Below are 15,000 nucleotides of genomic sequence, written 5' to 3'. Positions count from 1 at the left end.
ATATGTGCCCTCCCCCTTCACTCTGGCCTTGTGGACCTCACACACAAGGACGCTAAATGGCAGTCATATCACATTATCTTATCCTGCATTACCTTTCACATGTGCTGCCTTGCTTCGCCTTCCGCCTATAAATAAATTAACGTTCTATGAAGAATGAATTCCTCGGGGCTTATTACACGGCGATATCAAGGCAAATATCTGTCTATCCATCTACTTATCTGTCTGTCTAACTTTCATCTATCTACTTATCTATCTATCCATCCATCCATCTGTATCTCTATTTTCTCTCCTCATCCACTTAAACTGTGCAAGGTTCCACTGTTAACTAAAGCGAGAGAGAGAGAGAGAGAGAGAGAGAGAGAGAGAGAGAGAGAGAGAGAGAGAGAGAGAGAGAGAGAGAGAGAGAGAGAGAGAGAGAGAGAGAGAGAGAGAGAGAGAGAGAGAGAGAGAGAGAGAGAGAGCATTTAATGAACTTTAAAAACTCTCCTCTCTCAACACACGAATAACGTTCCTCAGAAAAATCCCACACACGTTTTCTTTCCACAGATAAAATCCGAAATGACTTTTTTTTCCCTCTTACAAAAAAAAAAAAAAAAACTCTTATAGTCAAGTGCAACAATGTATACAATAAAGAAACAGCATAAAATAACAATGTAATGTTAGAAAACAAAGGACAGTAAAAGTATATGTATTAGATATAATCAATAAGCAGAGAATAAATAAATAAATAAAAAGACAAAATAACAATATAACATAAGGATACCGAAGTACAGTCTTGTCTCATAAAATGTCATAACAAATAAATATGAAAGAAGGAACCGTCATATTTACTTTTTCATTGTCTGTGTTCTTCAGCGCCAATGAAATGTCGTAAAAAATATATAGATTTTTATCTGAGGTGACATGAAAGACACACACTCTCTCTCTCTCTCTCTCTCTCTCTCTCTCTCTCTCTCTCTCTCTCTCTCTCTCTCTCTCTCTCTAAGTAGGCATCACCCATTTTTGGCACTTAATTTCATTTTTTTTTTCCTTTCAATCTGCTACACATTTTTCTACTTTAGTGCTTTATTTCCTCATGTTTTCCTTATTACCGCAGTTTTTTTTTTTCCAAGTTAAGCATGCTTTTTCTTTCATCACTTTCCTAAATTTAAGTATGATGTCATTCTCCGAGTAACTTCAGGCACCTACTAATATTAGATTACATTCTCTTCCTGATGTCACTTGTTCACTCCGGCTTATGTCTTTCAATGTTTTCTTTTTTTCACTTCTTTCTGTTATTTTCTGGCTTTTTTTTTCTTTTTTGTGTGGTGCTATATGTCAATATGTGTGTGTGTGTGTGTGTGTCAGTATGTATATACATTTACTTGTCTATACGTTTGAAGCTTTTTTTTTCATTCTTTTTTATTTTAAACTTTCTTTTTCATTCTCTCCGATTTTATGTTTGTATTCTCTCTCTCTCTCTCTCTCTCTCTCTCTCTCTCTCTCTCTCTCTCTCTCTCTCTCTCTCTCTCTCTCTCTCCCCAATACATTCTTACTTTTAAAATTCTTCGTCAGCCTTCGGGAATCCTAAAACTGCAACAAACTGCCAGCAACACACTCAGTCCCTGTGCTTCCCTGAGCAGTAAAGGGCGGACGTTGTCATCTCCCGGCGTTACTCCTTCGAGACGCACAGGACAATATGTAAGTTCGTGTAGCGTCTTCATATTGACCGAAGAGATGAAGAATGTATGTCAGTACGTATATCAGTATATCTTTGACCTTCTGTCTGTCTTGTGTGGGTGGGTGCGTGATTGGTTGGGAGTCTCTGTCCCCAGCTTATGTGCAATTTTGTGTATTGTAATGTATCAGTTTGTCTGTCCGTTTGTCTATTATTTCACACACACACACACACACACACACACACACACACACACACACACACACACACACACACACACACACACACACTATCTCAATATTTGCTTTTTCCAAATGTCGCATGAAAGAAAGAAGAAAGTGGAAGAAGTGTGCACGATATATATGCATGTGTATTGTGTTGCAGGACATCCTTAAATCCTTAAATGCTCTCTCTCTCTCTCTCTCTCTCTCTCTCTCTCCTCTCTCTCTCTCTCTCTCTCTCTCTCTCTCTCTCTCTCTCTCTCTCTCTCTCTCTCTCTCTCCATGGTTTCAACACAATTCCAGTGATCCACACAACAATATATAAAATTCATAACATTTATGCATTTTTCATTTCTAGTAAGGTAATTCATAGAGTAGCAGGAGAATTGTGTATATTTTTGGCGACAGGAAGGTGTGTGTGTGTATGTGTGTGTGTGTGTGTGTGTGTGTGTGTGTGTGTGTGTGTGTGTGTGTGTGTGTGTGTGTGTGTGTGTGTGTGTGTGTGTGTGTGTGGGCGCCTCTGTCTAGAACGTGATTCACAGACAGGAGGATTAATTTTTTTCTATCTCTTTTTTGTTTTATAATGTTTTGCTTTCCTTTGTTTCTCTAGGTTTATATGTAAAATCTCTCTTTTTTATCCATTGCTCGTGTGTAAGTTACCAAACATGAACATACAAATATATTCGTTATGCGAAATTCAGTCTGTCTGCCTCAAAGTTTCTGATATTTTTTATTTTTTTTAATGTAGGAAGGACACTGGCCAAGGGCAACAAAAAATCTAATAAAAAAATGCCCACTGAAATGCCAGTCCCATAAAAGGGTCAAAGCAGTGGTCAAAAATTGGTGGATAAGTGTCTTGAAACCTCCCTCTTGAAGGAATTCAAGTCATAGGAAGGTGGAAATACAGAAGCAGGCAGGGAGTTCCAGAGTTTACCAGAGAAAGGGATGAATGATTGAGAATACTTTTTAACTCTTGCGTTAGAGAGGTGGACAGAATAGGGATGAGAGAAAGAAGAAAGTCTTGTGCAGCGAGGCCGCGGAAGGAGGGGAGGCATGCAGTTAGCAAGATCAGAAGAGCAGTTAGCATGAAAATAGCGGTAGAAGACAGCTAGATATGCAACATTGCGAGGGTGAGAGAGAGGCTGAAGACAGTCAGTTAGAGGAGAGGAGTTGATGAGACGAAAAGCTTTTGATTCCACCCTATCTAGAAGAGCAATATAAGTGGAACCCCCCAAACATGTGAAGCATACTCCATACATGGACGGATAAGGCCCTTGTACAGAGTTAGCAGCTGGAGGGGTAAGAAAAACCGGCGGAGACGTCTCAGAACACCTAACTTCATAGAAGTTGTTTTAGATAGGGATGAGATGTGAAGTTTCCAGTTCAGATTATAAGTAAAGGACAGACCGAGGATGTTCAGTGTAGAAGAGGGGGACAGTTGAGTGTCATTGAAGAAGAGGGGATAGTTGTCTGGAAGGTTGTGTCGAGTTGATATATGGAGGAATTGAGTTTTTGAGGCACTGAACAATACCAAGTTTGCTCTGCCCCAATCAGAAATTTTAGAAAGATCGGAAGTCAGGCGTTCTGTGGCTTCTATTTGTAATGATTCTATATATGAATGTTTGTTTACTATTTCATTTGGCATATGCACCCATCAGTCAGTGTGTCAATGTGTCTTTGTCTGTCCTGCTTTCTGAATGTCTGATGTGCTGGCTGACTCTCTAATGTCATTTCCTTCTAACATAGTACATACCTTTATTTATCTTAGTTTGTTTACCATGATTTACAGTTGCATTTCTATATGTTCTGTCCATCAATATACAGCTAATTTTTCTCTTTATCTGATTCATCGCTTACACTTCCACTTTCTTCTTATTTGTTTATGTATATTGCTCTTCAACCATCCTGTGTTTCTTCACTTACCTACCCATTCGTCGATGTTTTATCTGTATATCTCTCCCTATCTAATACTTCCACCTTCTTATCAATCAACGGGGATTTATCAACATATTTTCCCACCTATGTACTATTATCCCTGTCTATCTGTCTATCTGTCTGTCTATTTATCTAATCTATTTTCTACTTACTGAACTGTCTATCTACCCATCTATATATATTTATATCTACTTATATACCTACTCATTTATTCATGTATCTATCAATCTATTTATCCATCCATCTGTCCATCTATATATCAATCTATTTATCAGCCAGTCGATCTATTTAACCATTTACCCATCCAGCCATCTATCTGTAAATCTACCTGTTCAACCAGATACCTATTCATTAATCAATTCGTCAGACCAATAACACATTTCTCTATCTGCGCCTGAACATACTCACCGACCCATCTCCCCGCTCACCGCCACTGTACCGAGATATTTTTATTTTTTTTTTATGTAGGAAGGACACTGGGCAAGGGCAACAAAAATCCAATAAAAAAATATGCCCACTGAAATGCCTGTCCCATAAAAGGGTCAAAGCAGTGGTCAAAAATTGATGAATAAGTGTCTTGAAACCTCCCTCTTGAAGGAATTCAAGTCATAGGAAGGTGGAAATACGGAAGCAGGCAGGGAGTTCCAGAGTTTAACAGAGAAAGGAATGAATGATTGAGAATACTGGTTAACTCTTGCGTTAGAGAGGTGGACAGAATAGAGGTGAGAGAAAGAAGAAAGTCTTGTGCAGCGAGGCCGCGGAAGGAGGGAAGGCATGCAGTTAGAAAGATCAGAAGAGTAGTTAGCATGAAAATAGCGGTAGAAGACAGCTAGATATGCAACACTGCGGCGGTGAGAGAGAGGCTGAAGACAGTCAGTTAGAGATACGAGTAATGCACCCTCAATACACTCCTATACTCGGCGGCGGCTAGGCAACGCTATTTCGACATGTTCCACTAATCATCCCTGCTTATAAGGGGAGACAAGGCCCTGCTAATGCTACGGGACTGGAGGAGGAGGGGGAGAAAGAGGAGGGGCGTCTGTTGCAAGCATTATGTCGGCGAAAGGAAGGATGGAACGTAAGGGAGAGAGGATGAAGGATGGTGGAGCAAGGGAAGAGAAGAGAGGAATTCTTGAAAATGGGAGAAGTTGAGAGTGAGGTGTGGTGGTGGTGGTGGTGGTGGTGGTAATAGTAGTAGTAGTAGTAGTAGTAGTAGTAGTAGTAGTAGTAGTAGTAGTAGTAGTAGTAGTAGTAGTAGTAGAGGTAGTAGTAGTAGTGGTGGTGGTGGTGGTGGTGGTATAGTTCGTAATTTTTCTGTTCTTCCTCCTTAGGGTGAATTGTAGATTTTTTTCACTCTAATAATTTGTAATAAATTGTACGTTTTTTTTTTTGTCTTTTGCACAAAATAGAAAAAAAAAATCAACATTTCCGAAAAGACGGTATTCAAACGAAAGCAAGCTTCTTCACTTGTCTTATTCATTATGACGTAACACTCTGAGGTAATTTCCCTGGAAAGCGCAACGCAAGGATTCTGCACCACCCCTCAACAACCAAACTGTGCCTTCACCTGCGCTACGCACACACCACATCACACAACTATCATGCAGTTACACTCTCCCTCACAAACAAAAGTAGACAGACCACAACTCTTTCCCTCACTATTCTCTCCAGTTCTATGTGGTTTTTCTATACCACGTGGTATCAATTCCTGTATCTTGTCAGCTTCTGCTGGAGAGATTGGTGGGGAGGAACCTTCTGTACTATCCTGTATCTCCCAATAATAGTTAATGTAGAATAATTATCCAAACAGCCTCGTCAATACCTCAAGGTATGGTCTTCCGTTGCATTCCTTTGTATTCCTTTGTGTTCTTTCCTCCTCCTCCTCCTCCTCCTCCTCCTCCTCCTGCCTGCTGCTGGATGTGATGGCTCATGAATAACATGTGAATATGTTCTTAAACCACTCAGTGAAATCATAATTCGAGCTGAGAGAGAGAGAGAGAGAGAGAGAGAGAGAGAGAGAGAGAGAGAGAGAGAGAGAGAGAGAGAGAGAGAGAGAGAGAGAGAGAGAGAGAGAGAGAGAGAGAGAGAGAGAGAGAGAGAGAGAGAGAGAGAGAGAGAGAGGGTTCTAGGCCAGAGAGCCATATCAGTCCCCTCTCCCCTCCACCCAAGGAACCCGCTTTCAGAAACCATTCTGTAGACGCATCACGGGACCATTTTTAAGAGCAATATTGGATGACCACTTGTGGAGCCACACTTCACGGCCACACGCGGGGTCTGTCAGGGGGAAGGGGCCGGGGAAGAGGGCCAGGCGGACCATACCAGCGTGTAGGGGCAAAACATATCACGGCAAAAAAGGCATAGAGAGATTGAGGCTATATTTTAATCCTATACATTATTAATGGTCTATATGAATGAAAATAGGGAAAGCAACTTAGGTTTTTTTTTGCTTTCTACAGACAAATTAAAAGGAGATGGAGTAGGTGAGGCTGAAGTTTAGCCCTATTTATTGTTATTTATTGTTTATTTAACTGTCCTCTGCATGAGGATATGAAAAGGAATAAATAACAGTATGATATATATATATATATATATATATATATATATATATATATATATATATATATATATATATATATATATATATATATATATATATATATATATATATATTAATTTATTTTTTTTTTGGACAAACTTGCTTGTAGCTAAAAACACATAATAGCAAAAAGAAGGCAGACAAAAAAAAAGAATAGTGTTTTACTGAGTATATCGTTAAAAAAAAAGTTTTGTATAAATCATGATATGAAGGAGTGTAAAATGACACACGAGGAACACACTTGTCAAATTAAGTGAACATAAAGTGGAAATGCTGAAGATGAAGAAAATAATGGAGGAACACTAAACCTTTCACGAGAATGGAACTGTTGATATTACTGGGATTTTTATTTATTTTTTTCTAGTGTACATCATTATCCCAGACTACATCACCACTACCACATCATTCCGTTGCAGCGTAAAGGGAGAGACTATAGTGGTGATGATGTCACTGTCCATCCAGATGTCAGATGATGATGTCACGCCATCCCACACCACGCTACGCTACGCCTCCTCCTCCTCCTCCTACTGCTCCTACTCCTCCTCCGCCTTATCCCGACCACTTGCATTCTTCTTTGACATTCAAACTGCACGCCCCACGCGGCGCACGCAAACACTAGCTAGTCGCTGCACATTTGGCCGTTTGCTCTGCTCACGACACCCACACTGTTGCACGTCACAGAGAGAGAAAGATAGATAGATAGATAGATAGAGAGAGAGAGAGAGAGAGAGAGAGAGAGAGAGAGAGAGAGAGAGAGAGAGAGAGAGAGAGAGAGAGAGAGAGAGAGAGAGAGAGAGAGAGAGAGAGAGAGAGAGAGAGAGAGAGAGAGAGAGAGAGAGAGAGAGAGAGATTCATGGCAAAAAGTAAATTCTTTCATACAAATGCACCACATTAAGCGCCTCCAGCGTAAGACTGTATAATTATCAGGCAGGAAGCGCGGCAGTAAACACGTCAAGTCTATGGAGAAGGCAGGGCGTGTTTCACTTGCTGGTCTTGCCTCTCACTTTTTTAATATACGTTTTATTTTTTTTTATTTTTTTTTTCCTTGCATGGATTGACAAGGTGTGGAATAATAGTAAGTAAATACAAATTATACAAAAACTGAATTGGTGTCACTCCAGATAATAATCTTGCTCTTTACTACAACAACAACAACAACAACAAAAACAACAACAACAACAACAACAACAACAACAACTACTACTACTACTACTACTACTACTACTACTATTGCTACTACTGCTGCTATTAACATTCACCTATTAACATTCAGGAAAGATTTGTCTTTCTCCAACCCTCTGTGCTTCTTAAAAACATGGAGCTGCATTTGGAAATAAAAAATTCAAATAGCTGAACACAAAAATCATTTACATGCAAAAGATATTGGACGGTTCAACTTGAGTAAACTGGAGTAAACAATGCAATATATGTTTAATTTAGAGTCACTAAAAAATGGTATTCTTACATTTGCATATAGCCATTATTTATACTCACGCTCTCATATCTTCTTGGCGAATGGCAAACAGAGGAACAAAAAAAAAAAAAAAATTTTTCAGTTGCCGCTTCCACACATACAGACAAAAATAAATAAAAAAAATAAGTCAATAAAAAAAAAACTAAATATGTTTCTGGAAGTGCCTCAATACTCTTAAACCTACTAGTCCCAAGAAGGGGAAAAAACAGAAACAGGCAGAGAATTCCAGAGTTTTACCAATGAAAGGGATGAAAGAATGAAGATATTGCTTGACTCCTGGACTATTGAAAGGGAACGGAATAAAGGTGAAAGTCTTGTGTAGCGTCAGCGTGGGGAAGGAGAGACGCATGCTGATGGCAAATTCTGAAGAGCAGTAACCATAGAAATAACAACACAAGACAGACTTCCCACATTTTTTTTCCATCTTCATATACTTGTGTGCATTTTTTGTAGCATATCAGTGTATTTGCTATGGTAAGCTCAGCAGGTATGAAAACTTCTACAAGGTATGCATTAATTTGTCCATTTTTTAATTTATTTATTTATTTATTTATTTATTTATTTATTCACTTATTTACTATCTATTTGTTTCATATTCTGCTTTTCATTACCACATCGTATTGAGAGGCACTTTTGTGACTCACTGTTTCCTTTACATTGAGAAATTACTTGTTTATTACAGTACAGCATAAAGCAAGTGTCTGCAGTGAGACAGACACTTTGCCAAGCAGCCTTACCTTACATGCACATGGAAAAACATAGGCAAGCATGACAGGCTTCACTTAAATGTAAACCTAAAAATGGAAGGACGTACACTGCGCTACAAAAACAGCTCCGTCCCCTTCACTCACCGGTAAACTGTGAGTGTGTCAGGGGGAGCAGGAAAAAGCCAGTCCGCGTCGTCTGGCCGCGAGGAAGGAAAAAGCTCACGCCGCTGCTGCATCAGACAAGACAAACACAAAATCAGAGGAGTGTGTTAAACCCTAAAGACAAAAAGAAAAAAAAAAGTGTCTGAGTCTGATGGTGTCAACCAAGACTGGCTATCATAAGAACATAAGAACATAAGAAATAAAGGAAGCTGCAAGAAGCGACCAGGCTTACACGTGGCAGTCCCTTTATGAAATATACCTACCTATTTCCATCTACTATCCCCATTCATAAACCTGTCTAATCTTCTCTTAAAGCTCTCTAATGTCCTAGCACTAACAACATGATTAGTGAGTCCGTTCCACTCATCTACCACTCTATTCAAGAACCAATTTTTACTATCTCCTTCCTAAACTTAAATTTTCCAAGCTTGAACCTGCTATTTCTTGTTTTACCCTGGATGCTGATCCAAAGAATTTCGCTTACATCCCTCTTGTTATAACCCTTATACCACTTAAGTGTAATAATCTCCAACAGATAAAACACGCGGTGAGAAGTAACACGAGGCATCCTGGACAAACACCTGTCCACCTCGACCCTGCAGGAGCACCTCACCGGCCAGTGTTCTTTCAGTGTTAATTCACATCTCAGTCCTTTATGTATTGTTGTGCCGGCGAGGCAAGACGCCTTGAGGAACGCCACGCGCCAGACATTCCTTCCCGGGCTGGTTTTCAACCTACGTTTGTCTTCACTTGTTAAATATAAATGTGTAGCAAGAAATACAATTACCGTCTTTCCTTCGGTAATTAAAACTATTAATGTATTTATACATTTGGCATCCTTTAATCCATGCTTCCATTTTTAGCATTATTTTGGTTTCCTGCTGTAGTTTGTACGTTCATTATAAGAGTGAAATATACTCTCAAGTGTGAAAAATTGCGATATCTCTAAACACAGCCCATCACAGGTCAAACTTAGCCTGGTGCCACAGAAAGTTTGATAAAACTAGCAAATAATAATTTTTCTTTACTATTCAATGTTTTCTGGAAACAAAGGCAATTCCTGGAGTATGAGGAATCCCTGTTCTCTTTCTTCGTCCCGGTGGAGGAAACACAAAGACGCTCACTCTCATTCTAGATTTACACCTTCACCACCACCACCACCACCATAAATAAAATAAAAAAAATACACATAAATCTCTTGAACACGTGATGCCAGACCTTTAGAAGATTAGATATATTTCTGGATAGTTGGGATGAGTGGACACAGGTTTGCAAGTCTTATACAAGAACTGCCGCCTTTGGACGGAGTAATAAGACAGTCCTCTGCGGAAGAAAAAAGGAGGAGGAATAGGAGGAAGAATACAGCAACATTCTCGCATGCATAGTTGAAGTTGAAGTGTGGATGTCTGAAGCAGCAGCCTTGCCTGGCACTTTCACAATCAGTCCCCTGTTAGCGTACTTTCCTTTCATGAACCCCTGGAACTTTTTTCCCTCTTATCTCAAGGCGTCGCTAAACACAACCCATCACAGGTCGAACTTAGCCTGGTGCCACAGAAAGTTTGACCAGTCGTAGTTTACATATATATGTTTCTTCCTCTGATGGCGGTGACGCTGCTGTTTCTTCCTCCGATAACAGTGGTGGTAATTCTTTTTCTTTGCCTCTTTTTCTTGTTTTCTTCCTCTGATGGCGGTAATGCTGCTAATGCTGCTTCTTCTTCCTGTGATGGCGTTTCTTCCTGTTCTTGTTCTTCTAAGACAGTTTGGTGGTCTGAATTGGTTGGTGATAGGGTATTTAGAGTGGGGATAGTAGGAGTACTGCACACTCACCTCCCTTGCTCCCCAGTCAAAATTCAAGTCAGGTTGGTGGAAGACTGGGAAGGGTAGGGAGGTGCTGCACACTCATCTCCCATGCTCCCCAGGTTACATTTGTAACATCAGTCAGGTTGGTTGTTTTTTGGAGTTGCCGGGATCAGTCAGTCAGGCCCCGTCAGTCAAGGGTAGTGCTAGGCACTCACCTTGCCAAGATCAGAGGGGTGGTGATGGTGGTGTGTACATTTGGAGTTGGTAGGATGAGTCACATTGGTGGTCAAAGTCAAACTGGGAGACTGGGAAGTGTAGGGAGGTGCTGCACACTCACCTCCCGTGCTTCCCAGGGGCGGTCAGGATGGTGGGTCTTTGGAGTTGCCAGGATGAGTCACGGGAAGTGCTACGCACTCACCTTGCCAGGATCAGTTGCCAGGATGGGGAGTACTGGTGGTGGTCGGTACAATTAGAGTTGCTAGGATGAGTCAGATTGGGGATCAAAGTCAAACTAGAAGGCTGGGAAGGGTAGGGAGGTGCTGCAAACTCACCTCCCGTGCTTCCCAGGTGGGGTGGTGGTCTTTGGAGTTGTCAGGGTCAGTCAGGTTGGTATTGTTTTATTTTTATTATTTATTGTAGATTGCCAGACTCAGTCATTTTATTGAGGGGGAAGTAGGAGTTTTATTGTTTTTACTTTATTTATTTTTGTTTTTATTTATTTTTTATTTTTCATTTATTTTGGGAAGGGTAGGGAAGGGTAGGGAGGTGCTGCACACTCACCTCCCATGCTCCCCAGGTTACATTTGTAACATTTGTCAGATTGGTTGTTTTTGGAGTTGCGGGGGTCAGTCAGTCAGGCCCACTCAGTCAAGGGAAGTGCTACGCACTCACCTTGCCAAGATCAGAGGGGTGGTGGTGGTGGTCTGTACATCTGGAGTTGGTACGATGAGTCACATTGGTGGTCAAAGCCAAACTGGGAGACTGGGAAGGGTAGGGAGGTGCTGCACACTCACCTCCCATGCTCCCCAGAGTCAGTGAGTTTGGTGGTCTGTTGCCAGATTACAGTAAGATTTGTGGGTCAGTCAGGTTGGTTGTTTTTATGGTTGCCAGGGTCAGTAAGGCAGGTGGTAGGGAAGTGCTACGCACTCACCTAGCCAGGACAGGGTAGGATGTAGGGATGTATGGATCAGGGTCAGAGTGGGACACAGAGTAGGAGGTACTGTTGGTCTGTACATTTGGAGTTGTTCTTTGAAGTTGCCAGGATGAGTCAGGTCAAACTGGGAGACTGGGAAGTGTAGGGAGGTGCTGCACACTCACCTCCCATGCTCCCCAGGGCCAGTCAGTTAGGTGATTACATATCTGTAAGTCAGTCATCAGGTTGGTAGTTTTTGGAGTTGCCAGGGTCAGTCAGTCAGGGTCAGTCCAGGGAAGTGCTACGCACTCACCTTGCCGAGATCAGAAGGGTGGTGGTGGTGGTGGTCTGTACAGTTGGAGTTGCTCTTTGGAGTTGGTAGGATGAGTCAGATTGGTGGTCAAAGTCAAACTGGGAGACTGGGAAGGGTAGGGAGGTGCTGCACACTCACCTCCCGTGCTTCCCAGGTGGGTGGTGGTCTTTGGGGTTGTCAGGGTCAGTCAGTTGGTATTGTTGGGAGTAGTTGGGTATTGTTCGGTCAGTTGGGAGTAGGAGTTTTATTTTTTTTGTTTTATTTACTTATTTTTTTCATTTATCTTTTTTTATTGCTTTAATTATTTTTTATACCTATATATATTTTATTCTTTTTGGTCTGGCAGTCCGTAGACTTGGGGAGAGAAGGGAAGTGCTGTGCACTCACCTCCCTTGCTCTCCCGAGGTCCGAGGTGGTAAGGAGGTTTTTATTTATTTTTATTTATTTATTTATTTATCTTTATTTATTTTATTTTATTTTATTTATTTATTTATTTTTTTTTTTTTTGCGTGGTAGGTTAGGAGACAAGGGAAGTGCTATGCACTCAACTTAATTCTTTATTTTTTCTTTTCTATCTTTTGCCGGAGACAAGGGAAGTGCTATGCACTCACCTTAATTCTTTATCTATTTTTTTTTCTATCTTTTGCCTGGTAGGTTGGAAGAGAAGGGAAGTGCTATGCACTCACCTTTATATTTTTTATTCTGTTAGGTGGAGAGAAGAGAAGTGCTATGCACTTACTTTTATTTATTTATTTTTTTATTTTTTTTTGTTTTTTATTTTTTTTTTTTTGTTTTTTATTATTTTTTGCCTGGTAGTCCGTAGACTTGCCAGGGTTAGGTAGGGGAGAGAAGGGAAGCGCTGTGCACTCACCTCCCTTGCTCTCCCGGGGGCCGGTAAGGCGGTGCCTTCCTCCCCTGGGGAGGGGTAGGGAGGTGCTGCGCACTCACCTCCCCTCCTCCCCGTGGGCAGTTCCATCACACATGGTGATGGAGGGATGCTCTTTCAAGGTTTTTGTGAGTTCCGAGAGGGGGGTTCGAACCTACGCGCCCCTCACTTCCCTCACGCCAAACTCAAAGTGCATCACTCTACCCACTGGGCCACGAGGGCCCTTTTTCTTTTTTTTAAAGTTGGTCTATTTCCCCATCTTCCCCATCTTTTTTGTAAAGTTGCTCTATTTAACCACCTTATGTTCACGCCAGTATGTATTAAATAATTACGATGTGAATTATTTTCATGACGTTATTTATTTATTGTATTTTGTATGGGATATGACACTGGGTTCCCAAGACTGTCACTACGCCATGAAACCCCAACGGTAAACAAGATATATGTTATTGTAGCAGCAATGTCATAACAAGCTAATCGTTATTATTCCACACACTTGACCTTTGCTGAATATCATTTAAGTATTTTTTTCCTCATATAAAATTAATCAATGAGTGCACGCGGGCCACACTAAATCAACTGGCGCGCGGGCCTACAGTTCAATGACACTGCTCTAGACATTTTTCTTTCCCACTCGACATAAATATAAACAACCAGAACGATCGCTTTTGGGGGATGGAAAACGAGTTTACCAATGACTCATCATAACAAAATATACGGTACTACCATAGACAGCACCCTATCAACGTACTCCTGGCTTGTTCATGAACACAGGTAGCTGTTGATAGGAAGCCTTAAATTACATCAGCCGCTTGAAAAAAAAAAAAAAAAAAAAACACGCCAGAGTTCAGCCGTGGACTCGCGCGTCATCAGCATCATCACCCAGTTGATTTGTCCAATTTTCCCTTATTGTTATTCAATAGCAATAAGAGAAAATGGGAAAAACTGTAAGGATAACCATGGTAACAAAAGGAAAATAAAGGAAAACATACGTGCACTCGACAACTTGAAAAAAAAAAGTTTTGTCTTAGGTGGCGGTGAACAAACTTACCATATTAAATAAACTTGTTATGGCCAAATGGAGCATATATAAGCAACATATTAAAAAAAAAATTATTAATAATAATAATAATGTAATTCATGGCAAACTAGATATCCTTAGACCAAATGCATGAAAAAAGTGAAAAATTATGTTTTGGCCTAAAAAAGGCGAATCTGGCAGTCCTGATCTCCGACAACGTGACGTCATGCGCGGAAAATTGAAAAAAAAAAAAAAAAGTGTAACAAAAGTGGGCTTGCTGGGTTCTCTATACTGTGCCTGGCGCTTTCAAGAGAGGCATCAGTCAATCAGGCTCCGGCTACCATGCGACTCCTATAATATAATAGTGCACTTCTCGTAAAGGAGCGCCGCACTCCTGCAGCAGTGACCCCTGGTACCTCAAATCATGTTGAATCTTAGGAAGAATTCCGGTCTGATATTTGTGAAAGGCATTTATCAAAATTAAAGTTATAAGCCACGTTTCACACCATTCAATGAGAGTGTATGCATCATTTTGCAAAATTTGACGCTGGTTTGGTGTCAGTCTTGTTAGCAATTTTAGTGTCTGTGAATTTTGACAGTTTACTTCTGATTCCTCCATCTATGTCATTCATATATATTATGAAGAGGATCTGCCCTAAGACTGCTTACATTAACCCAATTTGAAGAATCAGAGTTTCTGGTGACCCCGCACTACAATATATATTGTACTGTCAAAAAAGAAGAAGAAAAAACGAAAAAAAAAAAAAAAACAATAAGGAAGAGGAAAGAAAAAAAAGGTAGAATAAATAAAAAGAAAGAAGAAATGGAGAAGATGAATGAAGTATGGAGAATAACAAACGATCATACTACACGGGAAAGGGAAGATAATTGGCACTTGATATCGAGGAAACCGAGGAAACACAAACAAGGACACAGGACCCAAGCACTCCACAACAGGAAGACGGCCATACAACCTGGGAAGGCAGCCTGGGTCAAGGAGGGATTAACGGTAATGATAGCAGGGGCAAGGCAGAGAAAGGATTTGAAAGGGAAAGTAGGCCAGGAGGCGTGAGGCACCAAGAAGGACAAGTCAGCC

General features: G+C 40.7%; 1 long non-coding RNA gene across 1 annotated transcript in view; it reads right to left on the bottom strand.

Annotated features, from left to right (window-relative positions):
* The window catches only part of LOC135102163 (uncharacterized), a 67,149-nt gene that overhangs the window by 34,751 nt on the left and 17,398 nt on the right, over positions 1 to 15,000 (bottom strand). Inside the window, exon 2 of the long non-coding RNA XR_010269559.1 lies at positions 11,998 to 12,135. This is a non-coding gene — a long non-coding RNA (uncharacterized LOC135102163). The remainder of the gene's footprint in view (positions 1 to 11,997; positions 12,136 to 15,000) is intronic.

The sequence above is a fragment of the Scylla paramamosain genome, chromosome 7 (assembly GCF_035594125.1).
Source record: "Scylla paramamosain isolate STU-SP2022 chromosome 7, ASM3559412v1, whole genome shotgun sequence".
Lineage (NCBI taxonomy): Eukaryota > Metazoa > Arthropoda > Malacostraca > Decapoda > Portunidae > Scylla > Scylla paramamosain.
This window is presented reverse-complemented; position numbering and strand designations above follow the sequence as displayed.